Source organism: Gorilla gorilla, chromosome 2 (genome assembly GCF_029281585.2).
Source record: "Gorilla gorilla gorilla isolate KB3781 chromosome 2, NHGRI_mGorGor1-v2.1_pri, whole genome shotgun sequence".
Classification (NCBI taxonomy): Eukaryota; Metazoa; Chordata; class Mammalia; order Primates; family Hominidae; genus Gorilla; species Gorilla gorilla.
This window is the reverse complement of record NC_086017.1, coordinates 204,935,286-204,961,665: the sequence shown is the minus strand read 5'-3', so window position 1 is coordinate 204,961,665 and position 26,380 is coordinate 204,935,286.

The following is a 26,380-nucleotide window of genomic DNA, read 5'->3' as shown; positions in this document are numbered from 1 at the left end:
AAACGTAACGTGAATTTCTAGCCACGAGCAGGAAGGTACAATATAAACCCGGACAGTTAGGCTCCTGGGAGTTTGCAGTGGTGTGTCCTGGACTCAGGGTTTGGGAGAACCACTGTCTCTTCCCGCTTGTGCTGATGGCTGGGTCAACCAGCTTCCTGTGTTCTCTGCCAGTGCCCAGCTGTCAGGATGGGCCCAACCGCAGCTGCCGTAATAGCAGGTTGGGAGAGACATTCCCTCTCGGCCCTGCAGCCACATCACAGAAACCAGCCGTACCCTCTGGCCTGCTTCCCTCCACCACTGACGGCCTCAGGGAACTCACCAAAGAACTTTCCCTTTCCTCACCCTCAGATACCCTTCCAGAACCTTCCAGGGCCCAAGCTGCCCTTTCCATGACCTGAGCTTTACGGGTGATAAACTCTGGCTTTCTGACATTCCAGGACTGCTTAACTGGGTCATTGCAGCAATCCTTGCTATAACTTTTATTTTTTGTTTTTTGAATTGCCATTTGTGTTTTCTTCATATTTCCTGACAAACTGTCAAACCAGGCTCTCTCCAGACACCAACATCTGGTATTAAATTGCAAGTCTGGATGATCTTCCAAAACAATGTTTTTTAAGTGCCGGGAACGTCTTTTGCTCACATTATTCATCTGTTCAAATTGTATCCGATTCTCTCATTGATTTCTGAACTGAAATGTACCTTTCAACATATCACGACTACCCTATTGAAGCCAGGCCTCATGCTGGCTCGCATCAGGCCATAAGTTGCCTGGAGAATATGTGATCTATTGTTTTGTTGTTCTCTTTTACTTTTCTATTTTTAAAAATCAATAAATCACAAGTAAATCATTCAATAAGCATTGAATGAACAAATAAATTCAGCTTTCCCCTTATTGTGATGATTATGCTTTTTTTGTTTGTTTGTTAGTTTTTTGAGACGGAGTCTTCCCCTGTCACCCAGGCTGGAGTGCAGTGGTGTGATCTCCGCTCACTGCAACCTCCACCTCCCGAGTGCAAGCGATTCTCCTGCCTCAGTCTCCTGAGTAGCTGGGATCATAGATGCGTGCCACCATGCCTGGCTAATTTTTGTATTTTTAGTAGAGACGGGGTTTCACCATATTGGTCAGGCTGGTCTCGAATTCCTGACCTCGTGATCTGCCTGCCTCAGCCTCCCAAAGTGCTGGAATTACAGGCATGAGCCACTGTGCTTGGCCGATGCTTATGTTTTTAATGGAAATGAAAGCTCTAAGATGCCAGACATCTGGCACCCAGACAAAATCTGGTTGTCTGAATCTGGGGCTAGCGGTGGTTTCAGGATGTTTCAGCCCCATGCAGTACATGTTCCCTGGCTGCAGCTTCAAAGTGTGTGCCTGGGATGGGGAGGTCCCACAGCCCCAGATGGCTTCCTCCTGCTTCTCTTGCCATTGTAGCAACCTCCATCCCTTTTCTGGAGAGTCAGGAAGTGGTGATGCCCAGGTACACAGCTTGCCTGGAGTGTGAGGGAAAGAACCTGGCTGAGGACACGAGACTTGTTTCTGGTCCTATTTTGCCATCACTCACTCAGAGTGACTCAGGTCAGTTCCCTCCTCTTGGGGCCTTCTGCCAACTTGGGCCTTGGAATGAACTAGTTGGTTTCACCCTCAATGCCTTTTGTGGGTCAACTGGGGGAAGCTGAAGAACTGGTAGGATAAGGTGGAAGAAATGTCTCCGGGGCTGAGACTCCAGGCTACCTCCTACTTCTACTTCCAGCAGAGGCATTGCCCTATGATCTGCCTTGAATCTTGGGCTTCAGATTCGTGAACCTGGCCAAAACCACAAAGACAACCACCACCACCACCATCACCTGCCTGGTGGTGTCTAGTATCATGTCTAGTATTAGTTGACCCCTAAAGGCCCCTCTAGGCTGATAAGGGAGGATTGATTGTTCCTTCTTAGAGCCGAGCCATGGTGGACAACGTTCCTGACCATCAGTGCCCCACAGAAGGGGCTCCAGTCACCAGCTGGGGAGACCAGACCAGTGGCATGGCAGAATCATGCTCTGTGCTAATTTGTCACGTGCACTTTCTGTTAAGAGCTCATCTCCCTCTATGCCTCGCTCCCTCCCCTTCTCTTTCCTTCCTCTCTTTCCCTTCTTTCTTCCTGAGAAATTCCTGGTGTCTTGCCTGCATGCTCCAGACCTTTCAGCGTCAATAAATTCCTTTTACACTTTGAGCAGTTTCAAAGTGAATTTAGAAGGTGAGTGTGCCTAGCCTCCTGTTTAGACACAATTTCAGTCTGCAGATGGAGCTTGGCCTGCCTGGGATTCTCACATGAGCCCACCTGGGCCCATCTGCTGCCATCGTAAATCACCAGGGAGCTGAGCTCCACTGGTCAAGGGGGTGTTTTCAAGTCTCCGTGCCTGCCAGCTGTTCAAAATGGGCCCAGCCAGGCTTGGAAAGTGCTGAATCCGTAAAACCTGGGTGTCTTTAGAAGAGACAGAGAGAAATGTGAATTTAAAAACACAGCACAGCTCTACCACAAAACAAGGCTGAATCCAATGTTAATTCCACAGATAACAGGTTCTGGCGGTGCTTGACTGAGTAGCTGGTTCCCATTTCGGTGCCCCATTCTGCCGCACGTTGCCCTCGATTAATACGTTCTTCCAAGACTGGGGTGAAACACAAAACGAGAAAGCTGCAAGGGCTGCAACATGATGTGGCAACTTGCAGGAACAGAGAAATCTCGGGAAGTATTCTACACGAGGCTGCGCATTCCCAGGAATAGTTGCCATGACGGGCATCCCAGTATAAGTAAGCTGTGTCCCATGAGATCTTGCGTAGTCAGAGATACTTTTTAACAGAAATGTGAACTGCAGAGGGAGGGTCAGCTCACTCCCCATCCGTTAGGTGCAATGCTGTGATTTAAGAGATGAAGGTGAATGTCATTCTCTGAGTTTCCCAGTCCGGCAATTCCAGACTCTGTCTCCTGTCGTATCTTCCTTTGCATAAAATGCCCTCACAGATCCGTCAATCATTGACCCTGTGATCATGCATTGAGAACCTCCCATACATTAGGGGCTGATTGCTTCCTGTTTTAGATAGTGACATGGTCTCCTGTGTGCCTTTAGGGCAAGGACCAAGGATTATTCATCTTTGTATATTCTGTAACCTATTAAATATATGTTCGCTCAATGAATCATAGAGAAAGCACTCTGTTTTCCTTCCTTTCTGCTCCATCCCAGAGACAGAAGATCTTGTCTGGTCCTATGTGAACATTAGAAGGTGAAGACGTTGGCCTGGGCGCTTTCCACCCCACAGACAGAAAGAACAAAGGGCGCTGGCTCTGGAGGTGCTCTCCATCATGTTGAAAACTGTGTCCAATCTCATTGTAGGAAGCAGCAGGTAGCTGTGAAAGGCGGCTCAGGCCCCCATTGTTACCACCGTGGCTGCAGGTGAAAGGTCAGTTTGCAGGCAAGGCTCTGACCCTTCACTTTTTTGTTGAGAGTGTCACTAGGTAAATTAATCAGATTTATGGCATTAAGCTCTGCCAATAACTTTATCCTCTCAACTCTTTCTCTCCAGCAAAACTCTCTTTCCTAGGGGGAAAAAAGTTTCCTTTCTAATGAAAGGGGAAAAGTGCTTTTTGTGTTTCTCTCACAGTTTTCCCTTTAAAAGTGAAAACGGCTAGGCACATATAGAGGCCAGCACAGCCCTTCCTTTGAACAGGTCTCTTGTAAGTTAAAGTGAGCTTTCCTGGCACCGCCTCACATGCCCCACGCTCATGGGGACAATGCGGCGAGCAGGCTTGGCTGGCACTGATGGCTTCGTGATTTCCTCTCCTTTGACTAGAGCAACTCAGGAAAGCTTATTAAGGAGATGTCGCCAGCCTGGACGTGGGCTTAGGTCTCCTCCATGCCCAGCTGGCAGCACTGGTACCAGAGCAATATTTCAGAGGGGCAGGTAGGTTAGACATGAATGAGCAGAAAGCCCTCTAGTCCCAAAGCCAGAGGCTTGGAGCTGGCTCCCAGCAGGAGCAGGAGGGAGGCTGCTGATGTTGCAGGTGCTTTTCAGGCAGCCTTGCAGGAGAGCACCAACTTCCTGCTGCTAGAAATTTGTCTGCAAATTTTTTCTCATTCAGAAGTGACGGCATCCAGGAGACCCTGGCTAGATATGATGACTTGATTAAAGCCTGCACAGGCGACCCAGATGCCCGAGAAGGGGCTGAGAGGGAGCATGCCTCCTTCTAACCTTTCACTGGGAGAGAGCTGACAGGTCACAGTGGGTAGGTTTCCTCACCCTGGGCTGTAGGATGTCCACATTTTAGACTCACAGCCCTCTAAATAATGCAGCTGTGTTTTGGATACAGCTTCTCTGCTGAAAAAGAAAAGTAACAAAGGCTCATTTTCCCACATCAATTTGCAGCATAAAGATTGGATTATTACAAATATTTCCTGAGCACCCACTGCACACTAAACCCTGTTTTAGGCACTGGAGATACAGCAGTGAATACTGCCATCATAGAGCTTAGAATCTAGCTTGGGGACTCTGACGGTAAATAAATGTACAAAAGCACAATATGCCAGGGGGTTACAATGCTGTAAAAAAAAAACAATAAAACAGGGCTAGAGGATAGAGAAAATGGTGGGGTAGAAGGGATACTCTGAGAACATAGATCAGACAGGAACATCCTCTCTGAAGAAATGATATGAGGCTAGAGCCCCAAATGAAGGCTGCGCATTAGCCCTGTTGATACCTGGCCAGAGAATCCCTAAAAGACGGCTTAGCAAGTGTGAGGCCCCAAGCAGGAAGCCTGCTCGATATGTTCAAGAAATATTCCTTTACACTTATGTTTCACTTATGAATGCCAAAAAAAACCATCTAATGATCACAATAATAGTGGCAAAACTTTTGTGACAATACTGTTATGAGGAGTAAATGAATTAATGTTCTCAAGACACATAGCACAGTGACTATGGAATAGTAAGAATTTAGTAAGTTCTGAGGCTTTTATAATTATAATAATTATTGTTGTTTACTAAGAATTTGACAGTCACAATAATCCTATAAGGTAGGTGGTCAAGAACTATCAGCTTCGTCTTGTAAATGAAGAATGTAACGTCCACAGAAGTGACTTGCCCAAGGTCACACTGCAGGTTAGTGGCACATGGAAGCAGGCTGGGTCCCTAAGGCTGCATGCAGAGAGTCACCAGGAGAGCTGCTGATCTGCACTGGACTTTGTCTAAGCAAGAGATTAACTTTTATTATATCAAGCCACTGAGACTTGGGGGTTATTTGTTATAGCAGCTTACCATTACTTAACCTAACTAACAGAATGGGCTGGCTCTAGGATGACTGTAGGAGGGTCTGAGCCCCTTAAATAGCAGGGCTCATAGCTTTTGGAGGGGAGAATGCCAGCTCTTGTACCCCAGTTACACTGAACCCTAAATATGTGTGTATTTTTCCAGCACCACTTTGTTCCTACCAGTCCCCCTGCCTGGGTCATTCTCCATCTACTTCCCTAACAAAACCCTATGGAGTGTATCCTTCAAGGCTCTCTTTGAATGCCACCTCCTCCAGGAAGCCTTCTCCATCTGCTGTCATAAGACAGCATTTCTTGCCCTGCACTTTCACAGAAGATTCCTGTTCCCTGGGGACCACATTTTGCCTCTTGCCCCAATTACATATGGGCATACCTAACTCCTACATGAGACCACATGCTTCCTGAGGCCAGGCCTCTGACTTCTTTGCTCTCAAAACAGGCCAGAAGCAGAACTCCATTTGGAAAGAGATGAAATAAAACAATTCCTATTTTTTTTAAAAGGTTAATTCTAAACGCTAGGGCAAATAATCAGAGAATGTTCTCCTTGGAACATGTTGGCGTTAGCTTTTACAAACACTTGCACCCTCATGCAGGCACGTCTCCCCCCAACCCCTCATCTCCATGGCACAATGACTGTGATGATGTATTTTGCTGTTGCCTTTATGTTGATGTTCAAACTCCTCTTCTCATCTTACCCTCACCAATTATTGAATGCCTTTAAAAAAAAGACGAAACAAAACCCAAACCTTACCCCAGCAGATGTGTGTGAGCTGTTTGATCTTGAGGCTGAATAGGAAGCAAAGTATCCAAGACTCAGATTATGGTGCAGAAGAGGGGGGAAAAATCTTAACAGGAACTCTGTGAAGGAGAGAGTTTAGCTTTGATCTTACTATTGAATTTTGCTAGTGGGGTGTGTGTTTATATCTATTTCTATTTATCTTTTAACTCCATAATTCTGTGCTGCTGTTCTGTCTCTTGCGGCACTACAGAAGGGAGTTTTGTCTGATTTTGTGCAACATGACTTAAGTCATTTAAAGTAAGAATTTAATTTCTCTGTGAAATAAGGAGAAGACTATAGGTTAATTTATGGATATCTTTTCCTTTAAAGGATTCTAAAATAATTGGGGCCACTTTATCTCAAACCGAATGGAAAAGAGCCCTATTAAAAAGCAGAGAGGCCATGCTTCTAGATGAGCCGGTCTGACTTTATCGTTTAATTCCTAATTTGCACATCTTCCTCACTAAAGAAAACCCAGACCTTAGAAAGTAATCTGACCTTTGCAATTTAGGAGAGAATTAAATAGCATTTGTTTATAGTTAAATTCTATTTCAAAGTTTCACCTGAGTGGGATCTCTTTCTAAAAATAATTAGATAATTTTAAAAGTTAATTTGAGAAATGTACAAAGGCACCTTCCCCTGATATTCTGATGATGTAATATAATATAATATAATATAATATAATATAATATAATATAATATAATGACAAAGGAGTGATCAATGGACAGGTTATAGTTGTTCATGCGTCTTGTAGAATTGTGGATTTTCCATGAATTTCACTGTGAAATGGAGACATCCATCACAATCTTGCCATTGACTTTTCGCTTTGATTTGAGGATTTCTGAAATGCTTTTTATAACCTTTCTTTCTTTGTATGCATTCTTCAGTTAATTTATCCATTTAATCAATCAATATTTGTTAAATTTACAATGTGCCAGGCACTTTACTTACACACTTATAATCTGCACCAAGCATTAAAAAGCATATGTTTATCTGTACTCCAAAAGACATAAGCCAGTAAGAGTTCCTAAATTAGGTACTCACAATTCCCTACACAACTGTTTTCAGAATTTGTATTATTTAGCATTTTCCGAGGTATTTCTTCAGCACTAGCCAAATACAAAGCACAATGCTAAGCATGGGCATGAACAGGGAGATAAATCATGCACCAACTGTGCTTTCTAAGTGCTTGGGCTGGTAAAAGGCACACCAAGTCCTGCTAGGGAGCAGATGTATGAGGGTGGGTGGAGTGGCAGGGATGCTACACAGAAGAGAGATTCCTTGGGCATAGGCTGAGGCAGGAACTTGCCAGCTTCTACATATCAAATTGGAATGTCAGGGTTCTGGTGTGGAAGGAGATGTTTTTAAAATGCTGTCTATGGGGCATGACAGTTGTTGGGGTATCCTGCTGGGGCCAAAGCCAATAGACAGTTAAGCTCCCAAGGGCAACTCTTGCCTAGAACTTAGACTGTCAGCCTTTAGTTTGTGGGTCACAATCTTCTTGAGTGTTCAAGAGAGAACATCTCAATTCCCTGCCAGATGGAAGGCCCACTGGAGGGAATAGGGCCTTCAAAGACGGTGTCCTCATTCCACCCCCAAAGGACTTGCCAAAGCCTTGGGCCTGCCTGTTGTTGCTCTCTGTTGCCCACCCCCGCCCTACTCAAAGAATGATATCAGAACTTCGTGCTGTACTGGCCTCAGGGGATAAAAGCATCAGAGTAGGTGAAATGCAGGACCTTGGCCTTCTGATTTAAATCAGCCTAGTGTAGCTGTTGGGTCGGTGGCTCTCACAGACCCCATTCTCACTTTACTGCATTGGGGTCAGTGTGGAATAAATACTAAGGTATTGGCCCTGTGTTATCTGGTATTGAAACTGTTCATGATTTTTCTTAGGGAAGTGTCAGATTTTCATAGTGTTTTGTGCCACTATTAGCCAAAGTATTTTAGATATATAACTTTTGATAGGCTATTTATTTTGATAGGCTAATTTATTTTGGCTAGCTACAAATAAATTAAAATGTAAAATAACTATATATGTTTTATATCTCTAACCATACATATCTCTGTGAACGCTCAGTCATTAAACAATGATAGATAAATTCCTGCTATGTACATTAAAAGTACCTACTATATAAAAATGAGCAAATACCACAAAGAAATGTGTTTCTTTTTCTATATTTAGGTGTACAATATAGATACATGTAGTGCTATGAAATCTCCTTCCTTCCTTCCTTCCTTCCTTCCTTCCTTCCTTCCTTCCTTCCTCTCTCCTGGCACTGGTGTCTCTTTTAGGTCCTTGTTGTCACATTGCACACACTCTTAACCCGAATGCCGATGACAGCCCGCCTTCCCGGCTCTCCAGCCGCCCACCCCAGCACCTCCGCACCGTGCTTCTGAGGAAGAGCTTGTCCTCTCTTTCTGTGTGCTCAGATTACAGGCGTGTGTTAGGGAGGCCGGACGCCTGCACTCTCTGCCTCTCCTTGACTTTCTCTCACAGACATCTCTTTGAATCTGCACCTCCCTCCCTCCTGCAGGGGCACGCAGTGCATCTGACCCTGTCAGCTTCCAGGAGCTGGGCTTCTTGAAGTCATTACCTCAGGCCATCCTCTTTGGCCTTCACAACTACACCCAATCATACTGTTGTCCCCATTCTGTTTTTCCTAGCCTTTGAACTCCCCTAGCCACTCTAAGAAAACTTTCACATTTCCTTTCATCTCTCTGAAGGCTTCCACATCTGTATTTCTCCTGCTGATGTCCAGTTATACGCAGCTAGCCAGGGGAGGCAGAGAGCATCCACTGTTTTGCCTGTTGGCTCCATCCCCTCATGCCTGGGAGCTGTACCTGATTTTGCTCTGAGGAACCATCCAGCACCTACTGTGTACAGCCTTGGACGGGCGCTAGCACCATCCCTCAAGGTTTCCGGCTTTGCACTGACCAGGGCTTAGCATGTGACCGTGCCATGGCCAATCGGATTCTCCCTCAGGAATGTGCATCTCAGATAGGCAGAGGCAGCTCCAGAAAGCTGTGATAGTCAATTAAGCACCGCAACACCTCCTTATCCAGATTTTCCAGTAGTCTCCAGTAGTTTCTTTACCTAGGTCCTGCCTTGGTTCCTGGCTTTTCTGAGACTGATTCTTCTGATTCTGATTCAGATTCTGTAAGCAGTCCTGTATCTTCTCCTAAATTCCTTCTGTGCTTAAGATAGCAAGATTCTATTTCTTTTGCCTGCAATCAAATAAGCTGATAAAGTAGGTCAGTCCAAATAGCTATATTTTTAAGCTCAATTTATGTTATGATTATTCCTGGTTGGTCCATGTGGGAGTCTCCAGAAATCTTCTATATTTTGAAATGATGGCTTTCACAATTGTGTGTTAGAATGAACTTCCTGTTCCCAGGTCTAGAAAGTCACCTAAACTTTCTAGACTGAAGCAAGTGAACTCAAGAGAGGCTGACTTATCTACACTGTTCCTTAAATCCGTGCTTCTCAAACTTCAGTGTGCATAAGAATCACCTGGAGAGCCTGTAAAACATTGATTCTTGGGTCCTACCCCCAGAGATGCTGATCCAGTTGGTCTCGAGTGGGGCCCTGAAATCAGAATTGCAGACGAGCTCCAGGTGACGCTCATGTTGTGTCTAAGGATTTCATTTTGAATAGCGAGCACTTTAGTATTATTTTCTCCCCCAGACAAGAGAGACTTCGGAGCACAGTAAGATTCCCTCTAGCTTGTTAAAATGAAAAGACAAGAGACAAGATGAGACTTGCCTTCCAAAGTGAGCTTTAGGAACGTGTGTGTCCCTCACCGGCCTCACTAACGAGGTTCATCCCATAGAGTCCCTGAGCAGGGTAAGATGATGGCTGGGTTGGAGAGTATGTTCGAGGGCAGGGGTCTCCCCACAAGTCACGCTGGCATCTCCCCAGAGTCTCAGGTTGCTGGGCAGAAGGTCTAAGTCTACTTCAGTGGAAAGTTTAAGAAAAAAACCAGTGACCGTATAAGATCTTGAGGAAATGCAAGACTGCCTCCTGGGACTATTTGGCTGTAACCACAACTAGAGCCAGAACTAGAGCTGACCTCCCTCCTCCCTGTGTCTTCCCCAGCCTTCTTTCCTGACTCAAACACCCTCTTCCCTTCTCTCTTCCAAACCATTTTCTTCCTTTTCTCCAAAACCTTGCTTTGACCTTACCTCTCCCAAGATTTCTCCCCCGCCGTCTTTATTCTACATTGGCCTAACATCTACATACTCAGCTTTTGAAATACGACTGATGTGAATCACAGCCACTGCTTCTCTGCCCTTTACTGCATCGATGGAGTTTTGTTTATCTATCTCAATTCTTGCAATGACCTTATGAGGTATTATTACCCCAGTTTATAGATGAGAAAACAAATTCAGAGAAGTAGCTTGCCCAGATAAGCTACTTAGGATAAACTAGAGACAGAATTTAAACATTTCTCTGACTCTAAAACCCTTGCCCCATACCATACTGCATACTAAATCAATTCAGGGTGTGTGTGTGTGTGTGTGTGTGTGTTTATGTATTCCTATATGTGTCTTAATATTTGGCTTATCCATGTAACAAAAAGCTCACTCAGGCAGGACCTGGGTGCTCTAGGAGAGTATTCTAGTGGTTCTCCTGACCAGGCTCACATCTGATGGAGTACTTAGGGCCATGCTTCTTCCTAGAGCAATCATTCCAGAAATGTTGTTTACCACAGATGTGTTGTTCTCTGATGGCTGACATTTCTGAACACAGGCAGGGTTGGGCACATTGCTGGAAGTGAGAAGCATTTTTTCCTACTTACCAATCATCTGTGTTTTCCATTCAGATCTATGGGACAGATGAGAAATTGGCTTCCCAGGAGGAATAAAGAACTCATTATTTGTCATCAGCTATTGAGAGTCTGTTTTCTGCAGACCATGGGGCTGGATCGTAGAAGGCGGCACAGAGGAGGGCCCTAATTTGGGAGGTCTTGGACACGGGGTGTCCTGGGACGCAGAGTTGCAGGAGGAGGGCCAGCAGGAGAGGGCAGGCAGGGATCAGGCCAAACTTGGGCTGGAGGAAACATCCTTATGATAGTACTGGTGTCTGGGCCAGACCGCAAACTATCCTTCATGCTGAACCTAAAGGTGGCAAATGCAGGTGCCCCCTGGAAGGGGTGCACTGTAGTTAAGAGTTTTGGGTGGTAGAGGTGTCGGGTATGTGGCAGCATTGCTAACACAGGTGCTTGGTTCATTCAGCCAGGGGCCCAGACAGTGGCTGAGAATGTACAGAAAACATTCTCTCTCTCACTCATTCATTCATACGTTCATTCATGCATTCCACAAATATGTATTGAGTACAGAACTGGGCACATAGGATATAGTTATAAACAAGACAGATAGTGCCGTTGCCCTGACGGAACTTGTGAAGGAGGCAGGTATTAAATGCTAATCACACAAAGGGTGGTCCAATATAGTTGTGATTAATGCTGTAAAAAATAATATATTCCATCTTACCAGAGGGCTCATGCTCTGTGGCTAGACAGAGTGTAAGTGCCTCAAGCTAAAAGGGAGGAGTTTGAGGCTAGGCTCCAAGTGCAATGGCCACCATGCCTGCCATTCATTTGGACCAGGGTGATGCAAGTGCTTTCTGGAGGCTCAAGCCCTGCCTTGCCCTTGAGGAACAATCCGTATAATTATGAAGGCGGATCCAGGGCCTGTATTGAGAGACTGTGGCTTCCTGAGTGACCACTGGACCTAGAACATGAAGAGCCACCGTTCAGTCCCAGCCATTCCTTCTCTGGCCGCATGACCTTGGGCAAATTGCCTACATTTCAAGAGATTCAAAGTCTTCAGAGTCTCAGTTTTCTCATTTGCCGATGGGAGAAATATTTACTGCTCTGCCTGCTGCATAAGTTTCATGAGTGAGAATGTGAAAATGTTTTGTAACTTATCAAAAGCAGGAAATGTTTAGGAGCCTCCACCCAACACACACACATACGTCCCAGCAGGCTGAGCGTAATGAGCCCTGGACGCTTAGGGCCCAGCACAGATTTCAGTGCTAATGAAGCATTGAAAGGGTTGGGTCTGGAGAGGTTCCCACGAGCAGGCTTCAGAGAGATGAGTGTGGCCCAGGGAAGGAGGAAGTGGCCCAGCCTGAGCACTCTGCATGGGGCAGCATCTGGAGGGAGGGGCCCTTTGGGGAGGCCAGAGGTAGACTTGGCAAGAGTCAAGAGCCTTGGCCTGGGTCATAAGAGACAAAGGGAGTTGCATGCGGTGCAGGAAACCAGCCAGTGAGGGGACTTGAAACACATGGTAGTCTCCCTGTTCCATTTTGTATAATCCCATTTAGTCAAACCTCATTTATACTATTTAGATCATGAATTCAGGTTGTTTATCACAGAGGTTTAATTCTATCACAACGAGGAGGGCCTGACTTTTCTACATATATTAATAAAATGGAAAGTGATCAGATGGTGATGAGAATATGGGTCACTCTTTGAAAACAATAGAAGGTTAGAATCTCTGCCTTATGCTATGCAAAAGGTGACTTTTATTTTTTTGAGACAGAATCTCGCTCTGCCACCCAGGCTGGTGGAGTGCAGTGGTGTGATCTCGGTTCACTGCTGCCTCAACCTCCTGGGCTCAAGAGAAGCTCAGCCTCTGGAGTAGCTGGGACTACAGGCACAAGCTACAATGCCTGGCTAATTTTTGTATATATTTTTAGAGACAGGGTCTTGCTATGTTTCCCAGGCTAGTCTGGAACTCCCAGTCTCAAATGATCCTCTTCCCTCAGTGTCCTGAAGTGCTGGGATTACAGGCATAAGCCGCTATGCCCGGCCACAAGGTGAATTTTGGATGGATTAAAAAACCAATATGGCCGGGCACCGTGGGTCAGGCCTGTAATCCCAGCACTTCGAGAGGCCCAGGTGGGCGGATCACCAGGTCAGGAGATCAAGACCATCCTGGCTAACATGGTGAAACCCCGTCTCTACTAAAAATACAAAAAAATTAGCTGGGCGTGGTGGCGGGCACCTGTAGTCCCAGCTACTCGGGAGGCTGAGGCAGGAGAATGGCGTGAACCCGGGAGGCGGAGCTTGCAGTGAGCCAAGATCATGCCACTGCACTCTGGCCTGGGCAACAGAGCGAGACTCCGTCTCAAAAAAAAAAAAAAAAACCAATATGGGAAAGATAAAATTATAACACTATAAAAGAAGCCAAGGAAGAAAAGGCAAGAGAATAATTTATGACCTTGGGATACGGAAGATCTCTTAAAGAAGAATCCAAAGCACAGATCTTATGGGGAAATATGGATGAACTTGACTATAGCAATATTAAATTTTTATGTCCTATGCAGGACACAAAAGATAAAGGTTCCACAAAGGATACATTAAGTAAACGGCAACAGATAAAGAGAAGATGCTTGCAGTGCCTTAAACTAATGGGAGTAAATGGAATAGACAAGAAACCCCTGTAGACAAAAAAGAAAAAAAAAAAAAGAGGGAACCCAGTAGAAAAATGGTCAAAGATTATGAGCAGGCAAGTCACACAGGCACAAGGAAATTTTTAAAATCAACAAGTAAGCAAAGAGATGCCAACCTCACTAATAATCAAAGTAATGCAAAGTAAAATGACAAGATTGTATTTATACTTACTAAATTTGCCAAAAAATAGAATATTCAATAATAAATACTGTTGATGATGTGAGGAAATAGGAACCCACAAACACTGCAGGTACAGCCATTCCTGAGAGCAGCCTTAATGTATTATATGCACTTAACTGACAGACCTGTGTGACCTCTGACCAGCTCTCACTGTGGGGGTGAATACCATGGAAACTTTCACAGAAGTCAGAGTTGTTTGGTTTCCGAGCACAGAGCTGATGATGACCTCAGGGACCATCTCTGGGGGAGGGGATGCATTAATCAAATGAGGTGGGTACCTACCATGGAATCGTTTGTGGCAATCAGAAACATGGAACTAGAAATATAACACCAACATGAATAGATCTTAATAAAATGATTTTGTGTGAATGAAAAGAAACAGAATGAGATATATGCTCTCAGTCTCCCACTAGAGCGGCTAAAATGGAAAAGTCTGGCCAAACCACGTGCTGGTGAGGATGTGGAGCAATTAGAACTCCCAGATATTGCTGATGGAAATGCAAAATGGCACAACTACTGTGGACAACAGTTTGGCAGTTTATTTTAAAAATTAAACAGTTGCCTATCATATGATCCAGTCATTCCCCTCCTACATATATGCCTGAGAAATTAAAGCATATGTCCAAAGACTTGTGTAAGCCTTTTTTTTTTTTTGAGATGGAGTCTTGCTCTGTTGCCCAGGCTGGAGTGCAGTGGCACAATCTTGGCTCACTGCAAGCTCCGCCTCCCGGCTTCACGCCATTCTCCTGCATCAGCCTCCCGAGTAGCTGAGACTACAGGCGCCCACCACCACACCCGGCTAATTTTTTGTGTTTTTAGTAGAGACGAAGTTTCACTGTGTTAGCTAGGATGGTCTCGATCTCCTGACCTCGTGATCTGCCTGCTTCGGCCTCCCAAAGTGCTGGGATTACAGGCGTGAGCCACCGCACTCGGCCTGTAAGTCTTTTTTTTTTTTTTAAAGGTATTCAAATGTGTCAACTTTATTGTTTCTATATATACACCTTTTTTGTACTGAAAATTGTAAAAATAGCATAAAGTTTGCTCGTATTGTGATCCAAATTTTTGAAAGCCAGAAAATCTAATTAATATGCTTTAGGCAAACTACCCATTGCTTTCTTTATCTACAAATAACTTTGCTTCAGTTTCTTTTTTTTTTTTGAGATGAAGTCTCGCTCTGTTGCCCAGGTTGGAGTGCAGTGGCACGATCTCCGGTCACTGCAAGCTCCTCCTTCCGGGTTCACACCATTCTCCTGCCTCAGTCTCCTGAGTAGCTGGGACTACAGGCGCCCACCACCACGCCCAGCTAATTTTTTGCATTTTTAGTAGAGATGGGGTTTCACCATGTTAGCCAGGATGGTCTCGATCTCCTGACCTCATGATCCACCCACGTGGGCTTCCCAAAGTGCTGGGATTACAGACGTGAGCCACCGCGCCCGGCCTGCTTCGATTTCTTGATGTTGGGTTTCATCTTACTGACTTTGGGCTTCTAAAACACATGGGAATACTTACATCCTCTTGGCTTCTTTGAGCCAAATCAAACAGTAGAGCTAAAGTTATTCGAATATATTCAAACTACACAGATCCCTTATAAATTACTAGTATCGTGGTGGGAAGGAAAAGATACAAGAAGAAAAATGCATCCTAGAAGTATTTCATGGAGTTCATAGCAGCTCCATTTGTAATCGCTAAAAAACTGGAAACAACCCAAACGTCCATCAACAGAGTGATTGGATAAAAACTTGTGGTATATCTATACAACAAAATACTACATACAAGTAAAAAGAAATAAACTACTGAAACACACAACAACACAGATGAATCTCAAAATAATTATTTGAGATTAAATTATTATTGAATCTCAAATAATTATTTGAGATTAAATTATTATTGAATCTCAAATAATTATTTGAGATTAATTGAATAATTAATCTCACAATAATTAATTGTGAAAGAAGCCAGGCAGAAAGAGTACATATTATATGATCCCATTTCTATAAAATTCTAGAGCAGGCAAACTAATCTATAGTGACAGAAAGCAGATCAGTGGTTGCCTAGAGACTTCAGGGTCAAGGCACAGGGGGCGTGGGCAGGGAGGAGAGGACAGCAGGGATTACCAAAGGACATGCGAAAACTTTTGGGTGTGATGGATACAGTCATAATCTTTATTGTGGTGACTGTTTCACACATGTGTACATATATCACAACTCATCAAACTGTATACTTTAATTGTGTACAGTTTATTATATGTCAGTTATACCTCAATAAGGCTGGAAACAAAAAGTGCTCTGGGCAGAGTCTGCTGACTTAAGTTCTGCTTTTATTCTGAGCCCAAGTTACCATGTCACCTTGGCCAAGTGACCCAACCCTAAGAGGCTCGGATTTTTCACCTGTGCCCTGGGAGGTTTGGGTTAGATGGTTGAGTGGTAAGAGCAAATGCTCTCAGGGGCCAGGAAGGAAATACAAATGAATGACATAAGCCAGGTTCACCGCGGAGAGGGGTAGAGACAAGTAGAGACTGTGGCTACCTGGAGAGTGTTGCCTCTGCCCAGGGGGGCAGCTGCCAATCAGCTTTGGCCATTTGCTGCTTAATGGAATGTGCGTGGTGATGCTCACACTTCAGAGTCTTTAAGAGAAACCACAGCTCCGGATTCCTCAAATGAAATCTTCCCGTTATCAAATGTAGATAATTAGCTTCAAAAAGTTAAAACACTGTGCAGGCCAAGGCCACACATGTGCAGACGAGACCCAGCCTGAGCCCCACTTGTTTGTGGCCTCTGCACTCTGTGACGCGTGGGGATGCTCTTACCCGACCAAGAATCTCTTCTCTATTTTTAGCCAAAGTTGCTTTCCTAATTCTTTTTACCTATACTTCACTAAGAAAAAATGTCCACCAATGCCCATTTGCAACCTGCCTGCTTTCCATCTACCATTCGATCTATAGAGTGTCTTAACTCTCGGTAGACTTGAATTCTTATTTCTTCAGTTTGTGGAGGAGAAGTCCTGGGCAATCTTGCCGAGTTAAAAGAGGCTAGTACCTACCAAAAAGAATCGAAAGCAAGGACTCCATCAGATACTTGGATACCAGTGTTCAAAGTAGCATTATTCACAACCACCAGAAGGTAGAAACAACCCCAATGACTATTGACAGATAAATGGATAAACAAATGTGGTACAGTACAATGGAATAGGATTCAGACTTAAAAAGGAATTAAATTCCGCCACATGTTCTACCAGGGAGGAACCTTGACAACATTATGTTAAGTGACATAAGCGAGACACAAAAGGGAAAATATTGTGCGCTTCCACTAGGTATCCACGAGAGACCTAGAATCGTCCAAGTCACAGAGACAGAAAGTCAAATTCATGGAGACCAAAGGGAGGAGGAATGAGTTTCCTGGGCGCAGAGTTTCAGTCTGGGAAGATGAAAGAATTCTGGAGACGGATGGTGGTGATGGTTGTACAACAATGTGAATGTACTTAATGCCACTGAACTCTATACTTCAAGGGGCTAAATCGGTATATATTTATATATCTTTTTATATTTATATATTATATATTTATATTTATATATTTTTTATATAAAATATAAATTATATATATAAATATTTTATATATTTTTACATATTTTTTACATTTTTATATTTATTTATATTTTTATATTTATTATATTTTTATATATTTATATATATTATACATATATAATATATAATATATTGTATATATTATACATATATAATATATAATATATTGTATATATTATACATATATAATATATAATATATTGTATATATTATACATATATAATATATAATATATTGTATATATTATACATATATAATATATAATATATTGTATATATTATACATATATAATATATAATATATTGTATATATTATACATATATAATATATAATATATTGTATATATTATACATATATAATATATAATATATTGTATATATTATACATATATAATATATAATATATTGTATATATTATACATATATAATATATTGTATATTGTATATATTATACATATATAATATATTGTATATATTATACATATATAATATATTGTATATATTATACATATATAATATATATAATATATTGTATATATTATACATATATAATATATATAATATATTGTATATATTATACATATATAATATATATAATATATTATATATATTATACATATATAATATATATAATATATTATATATATTATACATATATAAATAATATATTATATATTATACATATGTTATATATATCCAAGAACTTAAAATTATAAATATTTTATATATAATATATATTATATATATTATATTATATATAACTATATATTATATATAATATTATATGTTATATTATATAATATATATTATATAATATATATTATATAATACATAATATAATATATAATATTATATAATATATATTATATTATATATTATATATTATATATTATATTATATATTATATTATATAATATATAATATATTATATTATATAATATATAACATATTATATTATATATTATATTATATAATATATAATATAATATATAATATAATATGTTATATATTATATTATAAATTATATAATATATTATATATTATATTATAAATTATATAATATATAATATTATATATTATATATTATATAATATATATTATATTATATATATTATATACATTATATTATATATTATATAATATATAATATAATATCTAATATAATATATATAATATATAATATATAATATAATATCTAATATTATATATAATATAATATATATTATATATATAATTTTAAATTATATATATATATATTTAAATTATATATATTTTAAATTTTGGGATACATATATAATATATATGTATTATATATACTATATTATATATTATATATAAATATATATAAATATAAAAATATAATAAATATAAAAATATAAAATATATATAAACATAAAAATATATATAAATATATACCGATTTAGCCATTATATATTATATATTCTGTATTATATATTATAATATATATAAATTCTATATTATATATTATAATATATATAAATTCTATATTATATATTATATATTATTATATATATAAATTATATATAATATAATATGTAATATATTATATAATATATTATATATTATATAATATATGTATTATATAATATATTATATGTATTATATGTATTATATAATATATTATATGTATTATATAATATATTATATGTATTATATAATATATTATATGTATTATATAATATATTATATGTATTATATAATATATTATATGTATTATATAATATATTATATGTATTATATAATATATTATATGTATTATATAATATATTATATGTATTATATAATATATTATATGTATTATATAATATATTATATGTATTATATAATATATTATATGTATTATATAATATATTATATGTATTATATATATAATATGCTATATGTATTATATATAATATATTATATATTATATCACATATATTATATCATATATATTATATCATATATATTTTATAATATATATGATATAATATATGTGATATAATATATGATATATAATATTATATATTATACAATATATGATATATAATATTATATATTATACAATATATATTATAAATAATATTATATATTATATAATATATATTATAATATATAATATTATAGATTATATAATCTATAATATAATATATATCGTATAATATTATATATTATATAATCTGTAATATTATAGATTATATAATCTATAATATTATATATTATATAATCTATAATATTATAGATTATATAATATATAATATTATATATAATATATAATATTATATAATATATATAATATTATATAATATATTATAGATATTATAATATATAATATATATTATATATAGTATTATATATTATATTTTATATTATGTATTATATATTATATATATTATATACATTATATTATATATTATATATTATATTATATATTATATATATTATATTATATATTATATATATTATATTATATATTATGTATTATATATATAATTTTAAGTTCTGGGAGACATGTGCAGGACGTGCAGGTTTGTCACACAGGTATATGTGTGCCATGATGGTTTGCCACGCCTATCAACCCATCATCTAGGCTTTAAGCCCCCCTGCATTAGGTATTTGTTCTAATGCTCTCCCTCCCCTTGCCTGCCATCCCCCGACAGGCCCCAGTGTGTATTGTTCCCCTCCCTGTGTCCATGGGTTCTCATTGTTCAACTCTAAAGTGGTACATTTTATCCATTATATTTTTTGTTTATAAAAAGGCAGGACACGTCTGGAATTTTCAGATCCGATGATGTAACATAAGAGGCTTTCTTTTCAGCACACTGTGCTAAGGAGCCACGGCTGGAGCTCCCATTGGCACGGTGTCTCTGCAACTCCCTCCTCAGGCTCCTCACACACCCAGGGACCCCCTGTGAGTCCCTAAGCTGCTCTTAGGCGTCACCCATTTTGCAAAGTGGGTCTTGGCCCCAGCTACACTTTGAGAGCTTTTGAACAGTACTGATACCTGGGCCCCACCCTTGGAGAATCTGAATCAATTGGTGTGGTGGTGGCATCCGGTCTCCACATTGACTCAGAGCCTCCCGGGTTATTCTTATGTGCAGGCAGAGTTGAGAACCACTGAATTCTGTTCTGAAAACATCAGCAAGACCTTTCATGGATATTATAGGTAAGTAAATCAAAACTGCAGCAGACGGTGCTGAACAGATCCATGGGGTGAGCTGCTCTGGGGAGGCGGGTTTATCCCAGGAAGGGTTCTGCAGGAGTGGGTGGGCCTGGAAGTGGGAATATCTGTACCCCCATTAAGAGGTAAGAAATGAGCAAGCCATAGTTAAGGAGCGTGTTTGTTGGGAGGGAGGAGAAACCGGGTTAGGATTAAGTAATAAAACGTGAGACAAGAAGGCCTGCAATTCCCAGGTGAAGCGCTTGGAGTCTTTCTATTCCTGGGAGCAAATCTAACAAATGGGAAATAATTGCTTCTGCAGAGAACTTCTTAGATTTCACTTCTAAGTGAAATCAGGTCAGTCGTAAGAAAAATCATAATACAAGATTCTCTAAATAAGAATCTACTTAACCCGCTGCAATTCGCTGTCAAAATATCCTATGCCCCAGTGTCAAGGTAGGATTTCATTCAGAACCGTATCTATCCCCACAAAACCACTTGAATGAAGTTAGGTTTATTTAATTCGGTGACTTGACCGAGTCAGCTTGTTGAGGGATTGGGGATGAAAATCTAAAGGGAAAATACTGGACTAGTGTAAATTTAGACTCCTTGGCTCTGTCATTCTAAATCTTTTATGCAACAAAGTTGGAGAATCAATCAATTGCTCCAACTGGTTCCTTTTCCTAAACAGCATTTTCTCCAAATCTTGTCATAGAATTGGTGGCAGTGAAATGACTGTCATGTGCAAGCAAATCATGAAAACCTATCAGAGGATAATTTTTAAAAATCAAGAATGAGAAAGATGCTCTGGAGGGAACAAAAGTCTTTATTTCGTGGAAACAATTACGTGATGCTAAGAAGTTGATCAAGGCTCTGAAAGTCACAGTGCATGGGATTATCTATCTTACTTATCTGTAAGTCATGTCTCTGTCAATCTTACCTGCTCATGGGAGTTGGAAACTGAAAATCATAACAGTATCAATAACACTAGCCAACTTATATTGAGGGGTTGCTATGTGGCAGGCGCTCTTGTGCACTTTGCATGTATCAAGATCCTTAATCCTCACCACAAGAGCATGTGACAGGTACTATGTTTGCCATCTCCAGTCTAAGGATGAGGAACCTGAGATGTAGAGAATAATTTCGATAATTTACCCAAGGTCACATGGCCAGTAAGTGGCAGACTGGATTCAAATCCAGCTGTCAGGTTATTTTAGGTCAGAGCCTGGGCTTGTCATGTACCACTATTACCTTGGAAGAAGGAAGAAAAGGTAGAAACAAACACTTAGTAAGTGTTTATTAAGTGCCAGCTATTTTATACATTATGGTTTCATTGAACCCCTACCACATATCCTTAGCCCCATGTTACAGCCACTAGGAAATGTGGACAGAGAGTTTAATGACTAGCTAGCAAAAGGCAGAGCTAGGACTTCAACCTTTATTTGTCTGACCATACACCTGTGCATTCTTCACTAAATAATGAAATTTCAGAGTAGCATTCATGCAAGAAAGCATGCTTAGGGAAGAAAGTCTCTTGCTTAGAGTTTCATCCTTTACTTAGTGCAGTTTTAACCAGTTTGCCTATCTGCTTTCCTTTTCAAAGCCAGGAAGCGTATGTGGGGTGGGAGAAAGAGGGAAGGTGGGTGAATTGCCGGAGAAATAAGTTTAATAGAGAAAATAAATGTCCAAGAGATGAGGATTATTAAACAAGCAGTATCCTAGCTATCCATCTTTGACTTCTTTGAGTGGAAGTTTTGGTTAAAAGCTATATGCTTTCTTTAAAGGAATCAAAGAAAGAGGTTGGATGAGTTTGTTAGCAGCAATGAATCTATACAGGTCTGTAGCAACCTCAGTTTTTGATTCCTCAGAAGAAAGAATTTGACCGGGGGACATAAGGCAAAGTGAGAACAAGGCAAGTTTTACAGCAGGAGTGGAAGTTTACTAAAAAGTTTTAGAGCAGGGATAGAAGGAAGTAAAGTACAGTTGGAAGAGGGCCAAGTGGGTGACTTGAGAGATTCAAATGTGCTGTTTGACTTAGGGTTGTATACTTTGGCCTGCTTCCAGTGGGGTGTGTCTGTTCTCCCCTGATTCTTCTCTTGGGGCGGACTGTCTGCATGTGCAGTGGGCCTGCCAGCACTTGGGAGGGGCCGCGTGTGCGGTGTTTACTGAGGTCGAGTGCATGCTCCTTGGAGGCGTTTTTCCCTTACCAGTCTACGGTTCCTAGATGAAGGTCACATACCAGTTAAATAAAGTCCATCGTTTTACCTCTCAATGCACATGCTTGAGCCCACTCGCCCAACTCCTGAGATCTTATCGGGAAGCTGCTGCCCACCAGGTTCAGGTGTTTTCTTTTCTTTTCTTTTTCTTTTTTTTTTTGAGATGGAGTCTCCCTCTATTGCCCAGGCTGGAGTGCAGTGGCGTGATCTCGGCTCACTGCAAGCTCCACCTCCCGGGTTTGCGCCATTCTCTTACCTCAGCCTCCTGAGTAGCTGGGACTACAGGTGCCCGCCACCGCGCCCGGCTAATTTTTTTGTTTTAGTAGAGACGGGGTTTCACCATGTTGGCCAGGATGGTCTTGATCTCCTGACCTCGTGATCTGCCCGCCTGGGCCTCCCAAAGTGCTGGGATTACAGGTGTGAGCCACCGCGCTTGGCCAGGTGTTTTCTATCTATTGGGAGACTGCCTTTCCCTGGTGCTGGGTGCGATCAGTTATTATTTTAGGGAGCAGTGGAACAACTTCCTGACCATCACCTGATGGTTGTCTGACATTCCTGGGGTGGGGGTGGGGGTGGGGGTCTGCCCTGCTTATGTCTGCCTAACTACCTACTGTTAACAAGTTTATCAGATAAATTTAGTAAGCTTTCAAAAATTTGTATAAAAATAATCCTTAGTTAAATTTAGAACACAAAATTAAGTTCAAGTGAGAACTTTTCTAAACACAGAAAACAGTTTTAACTCTTCAAAGAATACATTGCCACTTACTCTAAACAACATAATATCAATACAATTGTTATTCCAAGATTATTAAACATATATCAGAAGGTATGCAGAGCTCAGATGGTACTTGTGGGTATGCCTGGGCTTGCCCTTTCTTTCTTTGTCTGCCTGGTGAACTTCTCTGCAGACTCAAGGACAAGTTCTTCGGGAGAACTTCGGGAGAAGAACAAGTTCTTCTGAGAAGTCAGCCCTACTCCTTCTCCTCCACCCGTCACTGCCCTGCAGTATTCTGGAGCTGTGGTTCTCACACTTTAGAGGACATCAGAATGAGGAGGGCTTGTTAAAACACAGATTGCCAGCTCCACCCCAGGAGTTTCTGCTTCAGTAGTCTGGGTGGGGCTCCAGGATCTGTATGTCCCACAAGTTCCCAGCTGACTCTGCTGCTGCTTGCTCAGTGACTACACTTTGAGGACCACTGCCCCAGAGAAAACTCCTCTCTCGTCTGTGCCTATTCAGTCATTTTATTTTGACTTGGGCCGAGCAGAGAATTTCTGTATCTTCTCAAGGGTCTGTGATCTTCTCGAAGAGAGAGTCCTGTTTTCAGGCCTTGGAGAAGGGTAATAGCAGAGAGTTGAGGGGCTTCCTGGGAGAGGGCTGTGGCTGATCCAGGGCTGAGGAGTCTATCCAGTAACAAACGTGTAGTCACAGGTCTCTGAAAACTGCATCCCAACCCCAGTCCCTGCTGGACTCACAGGCTCAGTGGAAAGTAGAGAGCTGTAAACACAGAGGTAGTTAAAAAAAAAAAAAGTAATGGCAGAAGCTGCCCTCTCTGCGACCCTGTAAGAAAGCATGAAACAAGGCAGAGAAGCGTCTTTTCACACTCCCAGACAAACCTCGCTTTTGTCATCCCAAGGAATTTAGGCCATTACTGACAATGCCTGAATGAGATAAGATGATGGTGCCCGACAGAGCCGGCCATCATCCAGGGCTGTGCTGCCCAATCCAGTAGTCATTGGCTACGTGTGGCTGTATGTATGTAAATATAAATTACTTAGAACTAAAGAAAACCACACTAGTTTCATTTCAGGTGCTCAGTGGTCACAGATGGTTCATGGCCGCCCTGCTGGACAGTTCAACTCTAGGACATGTCCATCATTGCAGAAAGTTCAGTCGGCTAGCACTACTGGAGGGACTTGGACAATGATGCCGCAAGAGCAAGATGGTACACAGGAAACCCGGTGTAAGGTGTTTGTGCCCCTCTCCCTGCATGCTGTTCTGTCCAAGAATTTGCAAAGACTGGCATACCCCACAGAATGATGCCTGGGAGCATATGGTGCCTCTGCTTCTCCTCTTTCCTGTTCTCATGAGCCAGAACTTTAGTGCCAAGTGCGGTTGGGGTACCCGTGGGTCAGAAGAACACTGCTGGAGCTGAGAGTAGGATTGCCCCTGGTCAGGGGTGAGTCACTCTCTGGACTCCAAAAGGTCCAAGGGTCCTTAACATGGGGCTGAATGCCTGCCCGATGCCAAGGCTGTCGAGTCATACTTTTTCTTTTGTTCTTTTTTTTTCTTTTTTTTTTTTTGGAGATGGAGTGTTGCTCTGTTGTCTGGGCTGGAGTGCAGTGGCACGATCTCAGCTCACTGAAACCTCTGCCTCCTGGTTTCAAGCAATCCTCCCCCTCAGCCTCCCGAGTAGCTGAGATTACAGGTGCCCGCCACCACACCTAGTTAATTTTTGTATTTTTAGTAGAGATGGGGTTTTGCCATGTTGGCCAGGCTGGTCTTGAACTCCTGACCTCAGGTGATCCGCCCGCCTTGGCCTCCCATGGTGCTGGGATTCCAGGTGCGAGCCACCGCGCCCAGCTGAGTCATGCTCTTTCTATTTCGGTCAGTGTTACTTGCGCCTCACCTTGCTCCTTCTGCCACAGGAACCTCCCCTCCCCTCTCATACGCAGCGTGCATGCCTTTCTCTTGTCATTGCTCTTTGAAAGACAGCCTACACATTTGAGTTAGGATTTGGGAATTTAAAAGGATGGCAAGTGAAAAAGCAGAGTTGGGTTATCTGGATCAATGATAGAGTCTCCAAGGCCTGGTCTGGGGCTCTATATTCAGCAATGAGGTTTCCTAGCCTCCCCTGGTGACACACCCAGGTCTGATAAATCTCTCACCATAGACGAGTTTCCCAGCAGTAGGGAGCTTAAATGTTCCTTTACCTAATTCTTCCATAACTCATCATAAAATGGGAAAAAAAATTCTAATTTCCTCCTGGCTGGCTAAAAGCTAAGAGAGATGGAAGGAAAAGGCGTTCCAGGGTGCTTTTGAGGTTGCACGTGGACCTGAGTTTTAGCAGATGGGCCTTTGCCTGCCTCTGCCATGGGGGCTCGCAGCTCCTCAGGCCTTGGTATCACAGAGGTCTTAGTCAATGGGTGGGTAACAAAACATGGGCGCTGCTTTGGCACACGGGGCACACTGAGGGGAGGGAGAACAGTGTAAGAGAAGCATGCTCAGCCAGATAGTTGAAGGACGTCCCTCGTGAGCCCAAGCTGTGCCCACAATTGGGCTTTTAAAAGGTCTAGAATGGGTGTTGGTGGGCTACCAGAAGTTTGTTTGTATGAGAGACGGGGAGATTAATTATTTTAAGAGGACAGGAATGAGGGCACTATAAGCTTGAACTGGTCAGTACAAGGCCTAAGCTGGGATATGGGAGGAAATCCCACATGCATGGCGCTGTCTGCCAGTCAGGTTTGTCTCCCAACCCAGATTGTGGAGAGAAGGAGGAGGGTGAGAGCAGAGCTGCTACAGGCATCCTGTAAAAGCTGTTTGACTCCAAACTCCGTGAAACATGGAGCCCAGGCAGCACACTGATTGGGGAATTCTCTGGCCAACTGTGACGAAGTAAGATGTTGAGCAGAGGCATTCTTCCAGAGTTTCCCGCAGAACCCACATGGCTTTGGCCCTTGGAGAGCTCCAGGCCATCAGAGATGGTGCAG